At 28.9% G+C, this 16,380-nt stretch overlaps 1 pseudogene; it reads left to right on the top strand.

The window, feature by feature from the left end:
- The first annotated feature begins 10,474 nt into the window (after window positions 1-10,474).
- LOC125809288 (zinc finger protein 1-like) lies at window positions 10,475-11,439 on the top strand (annotated as a pseudogene).
- Window positions 11,440-16,380: the final 4,941 nt, after the last annotated feature.

Here is a 16,380-nt window from a genome sequence, read left to right as displayed (position 1 = left end):
TATCTTTTCTCTTACCATATATTTTTGGAATATCTTAATTTTTAAAATAGATCTTCTTTTACCATATATTTTAGGAATCCTTAATTATTAATTCTCCTAATTAGTACTTGTTACTATATATTTTAGGACTACTTAATTATTAAGTTTGATAAATACCATTTTTCGGTGCGGAACTGGTAGTTGGGGGATTCATGAAAGTGGTAGTGTGGTAGGTGGTAGTGTGGTAGGTGAGTATTTTATTTTAAAGATTTTTATTGTAGTATTCTTTTGCTAAGTGTCTTAATCTTGATATCCCTTTAATGTTATTTTTTGGTACTGTGAAATTCATGGTAAAATGTAATAATATTTATTGTAATATTCTTTCGATAGTTGTTTTAATCTGAATATTTCTTTAATATTATTTATGATGTATTCTAGATATAACATATCTTCGGTTCTTTGGTACATATATAAATTTTCCTCCATTAATTGTTCTAAGAATTTTATATCTTCCATATATTTTATCCAATATTGTAAATATTCGTAGTTCATTTTAATCTGAATTTATTTATAAATCATGCCATTCTATTCTTTCGAAGTCTAAATCATGTAGGTCTATTTCATACCATTCTTGATTTAATATATCTTCTGATTCGTAATCATTAAATATTTTTTCCCATATTATTCTTCTTAATTCGATTATTTCTATATTTTTAAGTACATATAAAATTAAAGTTTCGTAGTTTTTTATCATTTCATCATGCATGTATGTAGTCATGTTCTTTATTATGCAGATTTTTTATTTCAAATTATTCTTTCCTATCATATTCATAATTGATTAAATTCATATTAGATCACTATTAACTAGATTATCTTTATCATGTTTTCCTATCACTACTAGCATCGTACTTTAGCGGATACTTTCTTCTTATCAGCGCCTCAACTTTGTTTACTCCCCTAAACGGCTTTCCTCGCCTACCGGTTTCAACATTAGGATGGCATAGTATAGAAGTTTTCTCCCTATTTCCAGTGTGCTAATAAACTAGAAATCATGATTCAAATAATTCTAATACATAATAACTAACATAAATTTATTTAATCATATATATGATATTCAGGAATATATGAAATTAGTTCCGCATATTTTTTTAACAATATACGTTTGCCTCTTGCTTATCCATGCTATCTGAAATATCTGACTGGATTTCAGATTTATCCATTAACTTTTAAGTATTTAGTATCTTTAAGAGAGTTTTTTGAAAGGAGAGTTTTTATTTATCAAGCATTGCCTGCCTTTACAATGTTTACTACTAAGTCTATATATAGACATACAAATTTACTATTCTAAATACTTATCCTAACACATTTTTTACACATGTCCACTACTATTTACTACTATTCATGACTACTATTCATGAATAGTTCTTATTTTGTCTACCACTATCCTTTTTACGACTTATTTGCACATATTAATAATGTACACTATCTACCACATACACTTGTCATTATTTGTACACTTATTTTGAAAGACCCATACCTACTTTATGACAACTATTATGACTTTTACATTTACATTATTTTACACATAACTTTTTCTGTTCTTATCTTTCTTGTTTTCTTCCTCGTTGATTATTCCAACTGGACGTCTGGAATTATATTATCTTCTCTGTTGCACTTTGAACATATATGGTCCGGGTATTTATGACCAATTAGCTTGCAATATCTGGTTAATAATTCTGCTGAAATAAATCCTTCTTTTAGTGCTCGTGTCGTAGGTCGTTCTTCTGGCTTTAGTAGTGATAAAATCCATCTTTGGACTTCATCCATATCTGCTTTCCTTAGCTCCCTTGAATTGGAATAAATCATTAGCTGGTCTCTTGCATAGTAGCTCCATATAGCGTTTCCGTTTAAATAATTATTTGCTAGCTCTTGTATAATTGTTGATATACCAATTATCCTTTTGTTGGCATAAAAATTTGGTATCTCCATTTTGCATATCTCTTCTTATTGTCCGATATCCTCGGGTATAATCATATCTTTAGTTAATCCTATCTTGATAACCTGTATTGGAGGTTTTATTTCCTCGTATAATATCTCCGCTGGTGCTGTATAAAATTGTATATAAAATAAATTTCCTTTCGTAACTCTTTTGTATGTGACAAATGCTTTGTGTAGTTCTGGTATTCCACTAACTTCTTCTCTGTCATATGTGTATACGGTATTTAACAGTCCGTAGTTGTAACATGTTCTTACTAAATTAGCGTTAGTTTTCGGTTGTGCAATTAACTTGTTATATCCTTGTAACTTTTGTGTCAAATAATCCTGGTTTGGTTCTTTTGTAGTTGATCTGGGGTTGCGGTTTAAATAGGTTTGGATTTTGTGGATATTTTCAATATAGGTTCGTGTGATGTAGTTATATGTCTTTTTCTCATTTTTGTTTTGCAAACTATCTGCATATGTAGATGTTTGTGGTTCTATGGACATATGTCTAGGTGTCCTTTGGGTAAATGGTTTTGCGAATAGCTGGTTTAAGTTAGCATTTTTATGTTGTTTATCGCTAACTTGTTTGCTTGTACCTGCAGATGTATTTAAACAAACATTATGGGTTTTAAGGAGTTTCCCATCGTCTCCTTTTAGCTCTGGGTTTTTTCCGTCTTCCGACCGACGTAGCTCCACATTTTTATAGTCATGTTGCTGACTAGCTTTAGACTTCAGATTATCTTCATTAGTCTTTAGCTTTTGTATCTCGTTGTCCATACTGTCCACTTTTATACAAAGTGTAGTTATGCCTTTGAGTATATCTTTCATTGTATTTTCGTTCTCAGTCTGAGTAGTTTTGTCTTGATAAGTAATTTGCAATAACATTCTTATCAGTTTTTATTACCTCAATTGTAAATGTGAAATTCAATATATTTAATACCAATCTCTTTATTTCTTTTGTTGTTACCGAATCTTGTATTTTTCTTGTTAGCCACCATTTTACTTGTGTATTATCTGTTTTTATAATAAATTTATTATATACAATATATGGTTCAAATGATAATAAACACTTATATACTAAATATAATTCTTTTCTATTTATTTCCCATTCTATTTCTGTATTATTAAATGTTCCTGAATAATACCTGCAATGATGTTCTATCGTAGTGTCATCATACCTGTATTTTAATATTCCTCCATAACTTTTTTCACTCTCATCTGATTCTATTATATAAGTAAATTTTTTGTTTTCATCTGGAAAGTATAGTTTAGGTAAGTTTTACATAATAATTTTACCTTTTGTATTTGTATTTGGTCTTTTTTATCAAACTGATATTCTATATCTTTCTTTAATTTTTGTTGTAGTGGTTTTAAATTCTCTGCTAATTTTGGTATGTATTCTCTTACTTGATTTACTAGTCCTAAGAATGATTGTAATTTCTTTTTTGTGTCTAGTTGTTCATTTGAGTTAATTATTTTTTGTACTATATGTGTTTGCATTTTTATTCCCTTTTTATCAATTTGTATTCCTAAGAATTCTATTTGATTTTTCATTATATCAGCTTTCTTTTTACTTAGACTTATACCTGAATATTCTATGATGTGTATAAATTTTTCTAATAATCTTATATGTTCATCTTGTGTTTTAGAATATAATAATATATCATCAATGTACACTACACAATTTTCTATTTGTTTAAAGTAATTGTCCATAAAGTGTTGATATCTACCTGGTGCGTTTTTATATCCAAATGGTAATACATTCCATTCATAAAATCATTGTGGTACAGTGAATGTTAGTTTTTTAGATTCTTCTTCTAGTTTTAAGTGATAAAATCCTGATTTACAATCAAATTTGCTAAAATAATTATATCCTTGTATTTGTCTTATCTTTAGTATTTTATTTGGTATTGGATAATTATATGTTTTAGTTTTTGCATTTAAATTTCTATAATCAATAACCATTCTGTTTTTTCCTCTTTTTTGTTCACTATGTGTATTTACGATAAATGCCGGGCTTGTATGCTTACTATTGCTTTCTTGTATATATCCTTTTTCTAGTAATTCCTCTATATGTATCTTAAATTCGGTTAAATCATTAAAATTATACTTTAATGATTTTTGGGTTATTATACTGTTATTATCAATTAGCTCAATTTTTACTTTTGTTTTATGTTTTTCCCATCCTTGTAAAGGATCCTCACTATATAATAATTCTAACTTATCTTGAATTATTTTTACTTTATCTATAGAGAATATAATTAATTCTAATTTAGGGTCTTCTTATTTTATATTTTCTAATTTTTGTGTAATTTTTTCACTTCCTTTTATCCATTCTGTTGTTTTTCGTTTTTTATTATTTACTCTTTTTGCTCCTATTTTTTGTTTACACGGTGTCGTGAATCACCAGTGTGTTTTTGTTATTATATGTGGGTATAATTTTTCTAAAAATGGCATTCCTAATAGCATATCTTTTGTAGTTAATTCAAAGTTATATATTTCTTCTATAGTTAATATCTTATCCCATATTTGTATTTTTATAATTTTTGTCTTATATGTGATCATGCTTCCTTCATTATTAAATACTGTTACTACTATAGGTGTTTTTAATTTTTCCCACTTATCTTTGGTAAACAATTATATTTACATATATTAGCTTCTGCTTCCGTATCTATCATTGGTGTATAATATCGGTTGTAATATCCTTCTATTATTATCTTTGCAAGTATATATATTTTCATATTTTTATCATACCAAAGTCCTTTTTATTATTACTCTTTTATTTTCATAATTTATTATTAACTGTTTGTCTTCTAGATTATATGGTTTTACTTGTTCTAACCATTTTATTCCTAAAATGATATTTTCATTTCTTTGATATATTTTGAATTTTATCACTATTGGTACTCCTCCGATGATTATTTCCTTTTCTGTAGTTTCTTCGGTATACATTAATGCTTTTGGTAGTTCGGAGCATGATTGTTCAATAGTTATTATTTCATCTTCCGTCACTAATTCTCTTGTGATATAGTTTTCTTCTCGTCCTGTATCTATTAATATTAAATATTTTCGTTGTTCCATTATTCCGGTTATGTAGTAATGATGTGGTTTTATATCTTCTTCCATTGATTTTTGTGGGGTTTTATCTATTCTCCTTGAGGTACTCATTTTTTATGATATTTGGGGTATCTCATTGTTTATTCTTTTCGATGTGCTTAGTCTTTCTTTTACTATTTCTAAATCTTCTTCTATATCAATTTCATTATAACTATAATCATTTTTATCTATGACTATAACTATTCTTTCAAAGGGATCTTCTATTTTTATTTTGTCTATTTTATTTTTTGCTGTTATTTTATGTTTTGTTGTTAGAACATATAAGTTTTTACATCTAGCTGTAAATATTTTACTTCCTGGGGCTAGTTCTATCCCTGACATTCGCCAGTATAATACTAGTGATTTATCTATATTTCTGTCATTTGTTGCTATTGAGTAGTTAGCAGTTATTATAAACTTAAATTTTTGGTATATGAGGTTACCTCTTACTGCACTTATTATACTTTTTTCTATGGGTTGTATAAGTCTATCATTCGCTAAGTATATTTCTATGGGTGTATCTATTCCATCTCTAAAACATGCTTTTATTAATATTTCTGTTCCTCCTAAATGTACATATTTAATTGGATTTTTAGCCTTAATATCTTGTATTTCTTTATTTATTATTCGTTTATTTATTATTGGTATTTTGGCCTTTCCTTTAGTGTATTTGCAATCTATGATATGTTCTCTTTGACTTACTACATAATATTCTTCTTTTGTCGTTTAAACCAGTTTCTTACTGTTGGTATTTCGAATATTTTTGCTACGCTTAGGTCTAATTCTTTTCCTTTTATTTGTTCAAATATACTATTATCAAATATTATTTTCTGTTCTAAATATTCTTCGTCTTGATGTTCTTCTTTATTTATTGTTTGTATATCTGCTTCAGTCATTTGTTATATTATAGAATTCATTATCTGATTCTATTTCTATGTCATTATCTATTTCATTTTCTGATAATTCATATATACTATCATTGCTTTCTAATTCATAATCTACGTATTCTATTTGTGTATATTTTTCATCGTCTATTATTATTTCTGATATTTGTTTTTTCTTTGGATTTTTAGGTAATTTACAATCTCTAGCTATATGTCCTAATTTTCCACAATTATAACAAGTATATTCCGTTAGTTTTCTTTTTGGTCTATATGGTCTTTTGGTTTTGTAATTTTTTACATAGTACCTTCTTCTTGGTTTTTTATATTTATATTTTGATCTATATTTTTTATTATATTTCTTTCTATTTTTGTAATACTTATCCGTACAACCAAATTGGGGTGTTGTTTTATTTTTGCAACATGCTAAGTTCTTTATTAATATTTTTTTCCATTTTTATTTCTTCTTTATGCTTTTCACATAGTTCCATAAACCATTGTTGCAAGAATTTCATTCTAGCTCCTAAGGTGTCCGTTAATTCTGCTTCATTCCAACTTTTTATTATTTTTGAATTAAAAGGTTCTGGTAATTTTGTAAAATATAATTTTCTTATTTCTTTACTTTCTTCTGTGCTATATGTTCATTTATAATAATATTCTCTAAATGCACATGTATATTCATCTATGTAACACATATTGCATATTGCTAATTTTGTCATTAGATTCCGATTTATGATTTTTTTCTTTATTTTGTTCTTCTACTTCTGTTGTCATACTACTAAATTCATTTCTTATAACTATTTCGTATTTATATAATATTTTCATGGTTGTAGTGGCTATTCCACCATCAAATTTTTTATTATTTCTTAAAGTTGTTAAGCTTTCATTTGTTAAATTTTGTAGCCATAATTTTACTGTTCCTATAAGTATTCTTTCTATGTATCCTGGTGCCTCTGCTATTACTATCTTGTTATCTATTAATTGTTTTGATATGTATCCTACTCATAATTGGATTGTTTTATTTATGTCTGCTACACAGTCTAAATCTAAAAATTCATGTTGTCCAGTTATTGGTTTAGGCGTCCATTTTTTATTTAATCTTTTATCCCATGTAGTTTTTTCTTTATTATATTGTTCATAATTTTTATTATAATATTTTGGATTAAATTTTTTTGGGTTTTTTACTCCTGATGTGCTAGGTTTTTCTTCCATGTCTACGTCTTCTGTATTTACTTCTAAATTCTTTGTATTATCTATATTTGCTAAAAGTTCCGTATATGTTTCACTTGTTTCCGAATGTTGTTCTAGATCATCATTGTTTATTTCATCAACTCTTATTTCGGGTAGATTATCTTGGTTATTTTCTTCTTTTTCTTTTAATTCATCTTGTAATTGCAATTTTTCTTTAAATTTAATTATCTCATTTGCTAATTTTGTTTTTTGTTCTTTTTGATTTTGTTTAATTTCATACATTTCTTTTAATATTGCTAGCTCTTTTTCTAGCTCTATTATTTTAGTATTTTTTACTTCTTCTAATTGTTGTACTTCCTTTTTTGCTTGTTGTTTTATTTTTTCAATTTTTGTTCTTCTATCTTTGCTTTTTCTTTGGATTCTTAAGTAATTTACAATCTCTAGCTATATGTCCTAATTTTCCACAATTATAACAAGTACATTCCGTTAGTTTTCTTTTTGGTCTTTTGGTTTTGTAATTTTTTACATAGTACCTTCTTCTTGGTTTTTTATATTTATATTTTGATCTATATTTTTTATTATATTTCTTTCTATTTTTGTAATACTTATCCGTACAACCAAATTGGGTGTTGTTTTATTTTTGCAACATGCTAAGTTCTTTATTAATATGTTTTCCATTTTTATTTCTTCTTTATGCTTTTCACATAGTTCCATAAACCATCGTTGCAAGAATTTCATTCTAGCTCCTAAGGTGTCCGTTAATTCTGCTTCATTCCAACTTTTTATTATTTTTGAATTAAAAGGTTCTGGTAATTTTGTAAAATATAATTTTCTTATTTCTTTACTTTCTTCTGTGCTATATGTTCCTTTATAATAATATTCTCTAAATGCACATGTATATTCATCTATGTAACACATATTGCATATTGCTAATTTTGTCATTAGATTCCGATTTATGATTTTTTATTTATTTTGTTCTTCTACTTCTGTTGACATACTGCTAAATTTATTTCTTATAGCTATTTCGTATTTATATAATATTTCCATGGTTGTAGTGGCTATTCCACCATCAAATTTTTTATTATTTCTTAAAGTTGTTAAGCTTTTATTTGTTAAATTTTGTAGCCATAATTTTACTGTTCCTATAAATGTTCTTTCTATGTATCCTGGTGCCTCTGCTATTACTATCTTGTTATCTATTAATTGTTTTGATATGTATCCTACTCATAATTGGATTGTTTTATTTATGTCTGCTACACAGTCTAAATCTAAAAATTCATATTGTCCAGTTATTGGTTTAGGCGTCCATTTTTTATTTAATCTTTTATCCCATGTAGTTTTTTCTTTATTATATTGTTCATAATTTTTATTATAATATTTTGGATTAAATTTTTTGGGTTTTTTACTCCTGATGTGCTAGGTTTTTCTTCCATGTCTACGTCTTTTGTAATTACTTCTAAATTCTTTGTATTATCTATATTTGCTAAAAGTTCCGTATATGTTTCACTTGTTTCCGAATGTTGTTCTAGATCATCATTGTTTATTTCATCAACTCTTATTTCGGGTAGATTATCTTGGTTATTTTCTTCCTTTTCTTTTAATTCATCTTGTAATTGCAATTTTTCTTTAAATTTAATTATCTCATTTGCTAATTTTGTTTTTTGTTCTTTTTGATTTTGTTTAATTTCATACATTTCTTTTAATATTGCTAGCTCTTTTTCTAGCTCTATTATTTTAGTATTTTTTACTTCTTCTAATTGTTGTACTTCCTTTTTTGCTTGTTGTTTTATTTTTTCAATTTCCGTTCTTCTATCTTTGTTTTTTCTTTGGATTTTTAGGTAATTTACAATCTCTAGCTATATGTCCTAATTTTCCACAATTATAACAAGTACATTCCGTTAGTTTTCTTTTTGGTCTATATGGTCTTTTGGTTTTGTAATTTTTTACATAGTACCTTCTTCTTGGTTTTTTATATTTATATTTTGATCTATATTTTTTATTATATTTCTTTCTATTTTTGTAATACTTATCCGTACAACCAAATTGGGGTGTTGTTTTATTTTTGCAACATGCTAAGTTCTTTATTAATATTTTTTCCATTTTTATTTCTTCTTTATGCTTTTCACATAGTTCCATAAACCATCGTTGCAAGAATTTCATTCTAGCTCCTAAGGTGTCCGTTAATTCTGCTTCATTCCAACTTTTTATTATTTTTGAATTAAAAGGTTCTGGTAATTTTGTAAAATATAATTTTCTTATTTCTTTACTTTCTTCTGTGCTATATGTTCCTTTATAATAAGATTCTCTAAATGCACATGTATATTCATCTATGTAACACATATTGCATATTGCTAATTTTGTCATTAGATTCCGATTTATGATTTTTTATTTATTTTGTTCTTCTACTTCTGTTGTCATACTGCTAAATTCATTTCTTATAGCTATTTCGTATTTATATAATATTTCCATGGTTGTAGTGGCTATTCCACCATCAAATTTTTTATTATTTCTTAAAGTTGTTAAGCTTTTATTTGTTAAATTTTGTAGCCATAATTTTACTGTTCCTATAAATGTTCTTTCTATGTATCCTGGTGCCTCTGCTATTACTATTTTGTTATCTATTAATTGTTTTGATATGTATCCTACTCATAATTGGATTGTTTTATTTATGTCTGCTACACAGTCTAAATCTAAAAATTCATGTTGTCCAGTTATTGGTTTAGGCGTCCATTTTTTATTTAATCTTTTATCCCATGTAGTTTTTTCTTTATTATATTGTTCATAATTTTTATTATAATATTTTGGATTAAAATTTTTTGGGTTTTTTACTCCTGATGTACTAGGTTTTTCTTCCATGTCTACGTCTTCTGTATTTACTTCTAAATTCTTTGTATTATCTATATTTGCTAAAAGTTCCGTATATGTTTCACTTGTTTCCGAATGTTGTTCTAGATCATCATTGTTTATTTCATCAACTCTTATTTCAGGTAGATTATCTTGGTTATTTTCTTCTAATTCATTTATTAATTATCCTAATATTTCTTATCATTTATTTTGGGTCTCCTCAATTATTAATTTTCCTAGTACTTTTTACCAGAGATTTTCCTCTTCCTCTTACCACCATTTGAAATATATTGATGGAATAAGATTTTCTAAGAAGTTGATATGATCCTCTACTAGAACTATGATTTGGTTACTTAAAATTTTTCATCAGTAACACCATACATTAATTAATTTTCCATATTTGAAGGATTTTATATTTACACCATTGTCTATTTAATAGATTCATTTTCTTCATTCTTATCTCAGGCAAATTTCAAGAACATAAACATTAGTATAGTGGGAAAATGGATGTTTTTGCAATGAAAAAATCATGTTCTTCTAAGGCTTCTAGCATATCACCAGTCTCAGAAGAATCTCATGAAGTCATCACAAAAACAAAGAAGATGAAAGAAAAATCTATGGAAAACTCTCAATTGAAGACACATGAACTATCATTTGGTAGAGCACTTTTTGATCTCAAAGTTCATAATGATTACACCAACGAGAAGAATATAAATAGTTCAAATCCTGAAAGAAAAAATTGTGGAAGGCTATCAATGGAAGACACATGAATTATCAACAGCTGCTGAAGAACATCTTAGTCTCAAAGTCAATAATTGTTGCGACAACAACAAGAACATTAATTGTTCAAATCTTGGACTAAATCTTTTTAATTCAACCCCAACTCATGCTAGTGATTCTTCCAATGAGGCAACACCCACGCAGAGGCATTCCTCAAAGACTAAGAATTTCTCTTACAACTTCTGCAAAAGAGAATTTCCCACTAAGCAAGCCCAAAGGGGACACCAAAACGCTCACAAACAAGAGAGGGCATTGTCTAAATGTCAAAAGACACTTGTTGATGTTGTTCAACCTTTTGACCCTCCCAATTATCATCCTTACTATATCCCTTACTCAAATTTGAACTCACACATGCCATTTCACAGTTCTTTTACCAATCAATCACCACTTGGTGTTAATGGAGATTCTTATGTCATTCACAAGCCAACTTTTTATCAAACATCGCCATGTTTTTCCAAATACAGTTATTGATTTAACCCAGTGAAGTGGTCATCAAGCTCATCATTTTTAGTACAAAAAATCTCCTAGGAAATAATAACAATGATATGATTGGAACGAGGGTTGATGCGTTGGAGAATTCCCTTAATTTTGAAAGAAAAAAAATAGTGCAAAAGGTTTAAATTTAAAGGATTAACTAGTCAACATTGATGATAATCTTGGTGGAAAAAGTTATAAGCCTAAATTGTAATTTCCAATCGTTTTGAAAAAAAAATGTTTATATTCAAATCCATGACACGACTATTAAAAACAAGCATAGTTAATGAAAAAAGGGAAGGCAAGATTTCAGACGATTTAAGCGAGATATGGCGATTCAGACTGAGATGTTATCGTTATTGTGTTTGTATTGATCCATGATGTGTAAAACCTTATTTCAAAATATAGAGTTAGTCCCCACTTGAAGGTTCTTAAAGTTGACATTTATTACCTTCAAGAGTATTGTGGCAGCAAAGACTTTGACAATTTCTTTCTTGGCCAAAGCTAGGAGACATAAGAAGTGTTAGAATATGCATAGAGGAAGCATTATTCAGAATCACAAACTTACATAATAGCATAATAATGTTAACTAAATAAGTTGTGAAACTTTAACCTTTTGTAGCTTTCACAGAACTCGTTCAGGGATTGGGACTCCAGGATTGCAGCCTTCTACTAATTCCTAACTAACTCTTTCAATCAATTCTTGTGTGGGCAAGGAAATTTTCAGAAAAAAAGATGATCTTTCCTTGAGAACCACCACCCTTATTTATAATTTTCAGCAGAAGGGAAAGGTTTGAAAAATGAAATGTTTCTTGTCATAATTAATAGTCAATAATAGTCATTAAATATCTTTAAGTATATTTAGATACTGCCAAGTGTATCCAACAACCATGATCAATAGTCATCAACAACCATTAAATACAATTAAGTGTATTTCAACACCGTTAATGTATCCAACAACCATAATCAATAGTTAGCAACAACCACTAAATACTGTTAAGTGTATTTTGACACCGTTAAGGTATCCAACAGCCATGATCAATAGTTATCAACAACCACTAAATACGATTAAGTGTATTTAGACAGACACTAAATACCAAGGATATTTAAACACCATCAATATCCATTAACAACCAATAACAACAATATTTGTTTCTTTCATCTTTTAAGGAAACAAAGATATGAAGTATTTTTCTCTTTCTTTTTTTAAGAAAATAAGAAGTTTTTTCTCTTTTACACTAATAAAAGTAAAAAACAATTTATTCCTAAACTGAAAAAATATACTAATAGTCCTTTTCTTTTCCGAACTCGATCAATTAATCTGGCATAGTATGGCCTGCAAATTTATTAGCAGAGGCTTCTAATTATAATATTTAATTCGTAAAAGCATGAATTAACCATATCATAATAAATCAAATATTGTACCACTAAAAATCTGTAAGTGCACTCCGCTATTTAATTTCAATTTTTTCCGTTATAACTTATTTAACTCCGGTGTTAGAATTACCGACACCAATCAATTAAATCAAACTTCTGAAAAATTTAATCCATTGATTAATTTAATTCTTTATCTTTATGCTTAAATTAATTCACGTGACGGATATACATATATAATCCACCTGCAGGGTTTTCACGTGACTACTTATAATCAACCATAAAGGGGTGTCTTCTTTCTCATATCCGAGATATGCTTCCATCGACTAATTATGATTTCACGAATGTAATTTGTTATTATCTAATTCAGTAGGAATATTTTGACTCAACATAGAGTCTCACCTTTTAATAGATTAAAATAATAAAGCATACTACACAGATCATAATAACTACATCAAGATTAAGAGTATAAGCTCATGTAATGGACTAGCAATATTATTTATTGAAATTCAAAACCTAAATACATATCTCAATTTGGTCGGTTCAATACATTCAAAATGTACTAAAACAAGAAGTTCGAATTTTACCATTCCCGTAATTAAGATTGAATTATATTTAATCTTGGGTTATAATCATCAAGATGTTTGTCCAACTTCATCTTTGATTGTGAACATTTAGTTTATCACTTATAAGAATCGACAATTTTAATCTTTCGCGTATGAGTTAAACAACTTCATACCCAAAAATCGCCTACTATATAAGTAAAGGACACACATATAAACAAAGTGATCTATTCAAACAAAGACTTTATTGTAATAATTAACATAAAACGTAAAGTCTTTATAAAGAATCAAAATCAATACTATAACTAAGCCATATGGTTAATAGTATATCCCAACAATCACCCACTTAGACTTATAACCATGCATGTAAAATTTTAACACCCATTTCATCCATATGCTTATCAAAAGACTTCTAAGATAAGTGATCTTAGGCATATTTATATACCTAGGAACCTAATAATACCCACATTTAAGCCAAGTTTGAAATTAATTTATGTTATTTTATAGTCGTGTCAAGTCTTTTTATTGTATATATACTAACCAACATGATTAGTGGTGTATGTAAGTTTGAAAGAAGAAACAAGCACTGAAATGGGCATTGGAAATCACGAGAGGACCCAAGTGAAAAGAAGAATGAAAAATTAAAGCGCAAGTTGAATCTGTATCCTCTCCGCGTCGCAGAGATGAATTGAATTCTTGGTCGCGAATTAAAAAATGGGACAGAATGGTCCGTGTCCTCTCCGCGTCACGAAGAGGAAATTTTAAATTTGTGCATGATTCAGCATTCGAGGCAGAGCGGTCCGTGTAGCATTCGCATCGCGGAGAAGAGTAAAATTCTCAAACCTAAGTTTAAGAACCATCTCTGCGTCGTGCCATCAGTTGCCAGTTTTGGCCGTTTTGACTTAATTATAAATAGACTCAGATTTTATTTTATTTATTATTATTTTTGCTTGGTTTTGAAGAACGATGATTTGGAGAGCTATTTCATAAGTTTTTAGGGTTCTTTCCTAATCTCTTCTATTTTCAATCTCTTGAAGATATTTAAACTTTGTTTGATTGAAAATACGAATATGAGTAGCTAATTTCCCTAGTTCTAGGGCTGCGGCTACATGATGATTGTAATTTATTGAGTTTTTATTGGTTGACATTGACCATCATATGAATCTTTCTTATGTTCTTGTTTTTCGTATTTCATGCCTGATCATCATTGAAATAAACATATTGTCTGAATTAAACTCAAGAGAGGAATAATAGGATAGAACGTGGGGCAATCGAAGCATGATTTTCTCTTTATAATTAGAGTTAATTTGTATCTAGGATAGGGATCGACCTAGAAACCATGCTTGGTCATGATATAGGAAGAAATCGTAATGCTCGATACTTGGTCCAACCTATCCCCGCTCAACGATGTAGTTAGGTTGTCATTTATCGTAGGCGATTAGAGGTCGGAAGACCAAAATCATATATCTAACCCTATGATCGTTGATTCGATAGTTGATAAATATCCAATTAATAAGATAAATTACATGAATCTCGATAAGAGCTGCAGCCCTGGACCTTACCTAATCATTGTTTGAAACCTTAGAAATTGAATCGTGTTTGTTTAGTGCTTATTTAACTATTAGATTATAAAATCAATCTTGTAATCTTGATAACATTTGTGTTTAATTTAAAGTTTTGGAAATATTAAGTGATTCTAATTGTTAGTCCCTGTGGGTACGATACCCGACTCTTTATAAGAGCCACTTTAATACTTGAACGACCACGTAGATGTAACACCCCATAATTTTTTTCGAATTGAGACTCAAACCATTCTTTGTTGTGAGTAGGATTTTACCAAGGAGATTAAAATTTCTTACGTGTTAAGTTCACTAGATATAGTACCTTGAGTTCCAAGAAGAACCAAAGAGAAAAGCATTCAAGTCATTCCTAGTTCTTTTAAGGTTTAGGTCAACTTAAAACAACCATAACTTTCAGTACATGATGAGTTAGGTGGACTACAAGGTACCCAATGAAAGGTATTTGAATTATCTTTCCAACGCCACCGAGTTTTCTAAGTTTCGAGTTTGTATGAGTGAGATATGAATTTTTGAAGTTAGGCTGTCCAGTTAAGGAAAGTTACCCGAAAATAGTAAGGGGTATTTTAGTCTTTTCCTTACACAATCAGATTTAATTCATTTTTAGTAATGTTTTAGGGGTCTAATCCTATTTGGTTCAGTTTTATAATCCTAATATACGCCTAGGGTTTTACTTGAGATTTCAAGAAGAGAAAAGAAGAGAAAAGAGGAGAAAAAAAGGAGAGGATCAAAACGTTCGTCGAGAATCTTGCGTGTTGTTGCGGATTTTCCCCATGGGTTTAATCCCTAAGAGGTATCTAAGTTTCCATAGTGTTGCGTTAATTCAGCCACACGCCAATCATGTTATTTTCAGCAAAATTTCATTCTTGAAGTTGAAAGATTAGAGTTCTTGATGAGTTCTTGATAGGTGTTCTTGAAGTTCATTCTAAATCTTGTTGTGTTGGGGTTTTGATGATTTCTTGAGATGAAATTTAGTAATTTGAGTGTTGTTTTGAGTATATTAGAGTGTAATTATGTTAGGTAATCGAATCCACGTGATTGGGGAAGAAACCATTCGATTCTAGGCGAGTTAGGGTGAGAAAACAAGCAAAGAAAGTCGTCGAAGTTTTCTGGGTTGGGGCCTGGCGTGTCACACCAGCCAGAGTGCCCCCAACCAGTTCTCTGAACTATAGGGGCTGGTGTCCCGCACCACTCAGAGCACCAGGGTCTCCTGCCCACACCCGTTCTTCATCGTTTCGTCCGTTTGAGTTCTTTCAAAGGGTACCATTACTCCCCTTTGATTCTAAACACTCTAAACTACTTCTAAACACCTAGAAATCATTCATAACATGATCATAACCTTGAATTCATAATTCAAATTTAAGGTAGAGTTAAGAGTTAAGTTTTGAGAATTCTTTCGAACATTCTAAGAAAGTCCCTTTGAGTTCTTTTGAGAAGTCTTCTACAACTTCTAGTAACTTATTTCAAGACTTGAGCAAGTGAGTATGAGGATGAGGAGAATGTATTCATGAGTCTATTTTGTCATCATGAGATCCTTCATATCATGAACCATAACTCTTGAATTCATAATTCACTTTCAAGAGAAATTTAAGAGTAGAGTTCAAGAAAGCCTTTGAGTTCAATTGTGAATCCTTTGAGATC

The sequence above is a fragment of the Solanum verrucosum genome, unplaced genomic scaffold (assembly GCF_900185275.1).
Source record: "Solanum verrucosum unplaced genomic scaffold, falcon-dt-bn FXZP01000062.1, whole genome shotgun sequence".
In the NCBI taxonomy this organism is placed as follows: Eukaryota; Viridiplantae; Streptophyta; class Magnoliopsida; order Solanales; family Solanaceae; genus Solanum; species Solanum verrucosum.
Note: the sequence above shows the minus strand (reverse complement) of the source record. Positions and strands in the feature narration are given on the sequence as shown.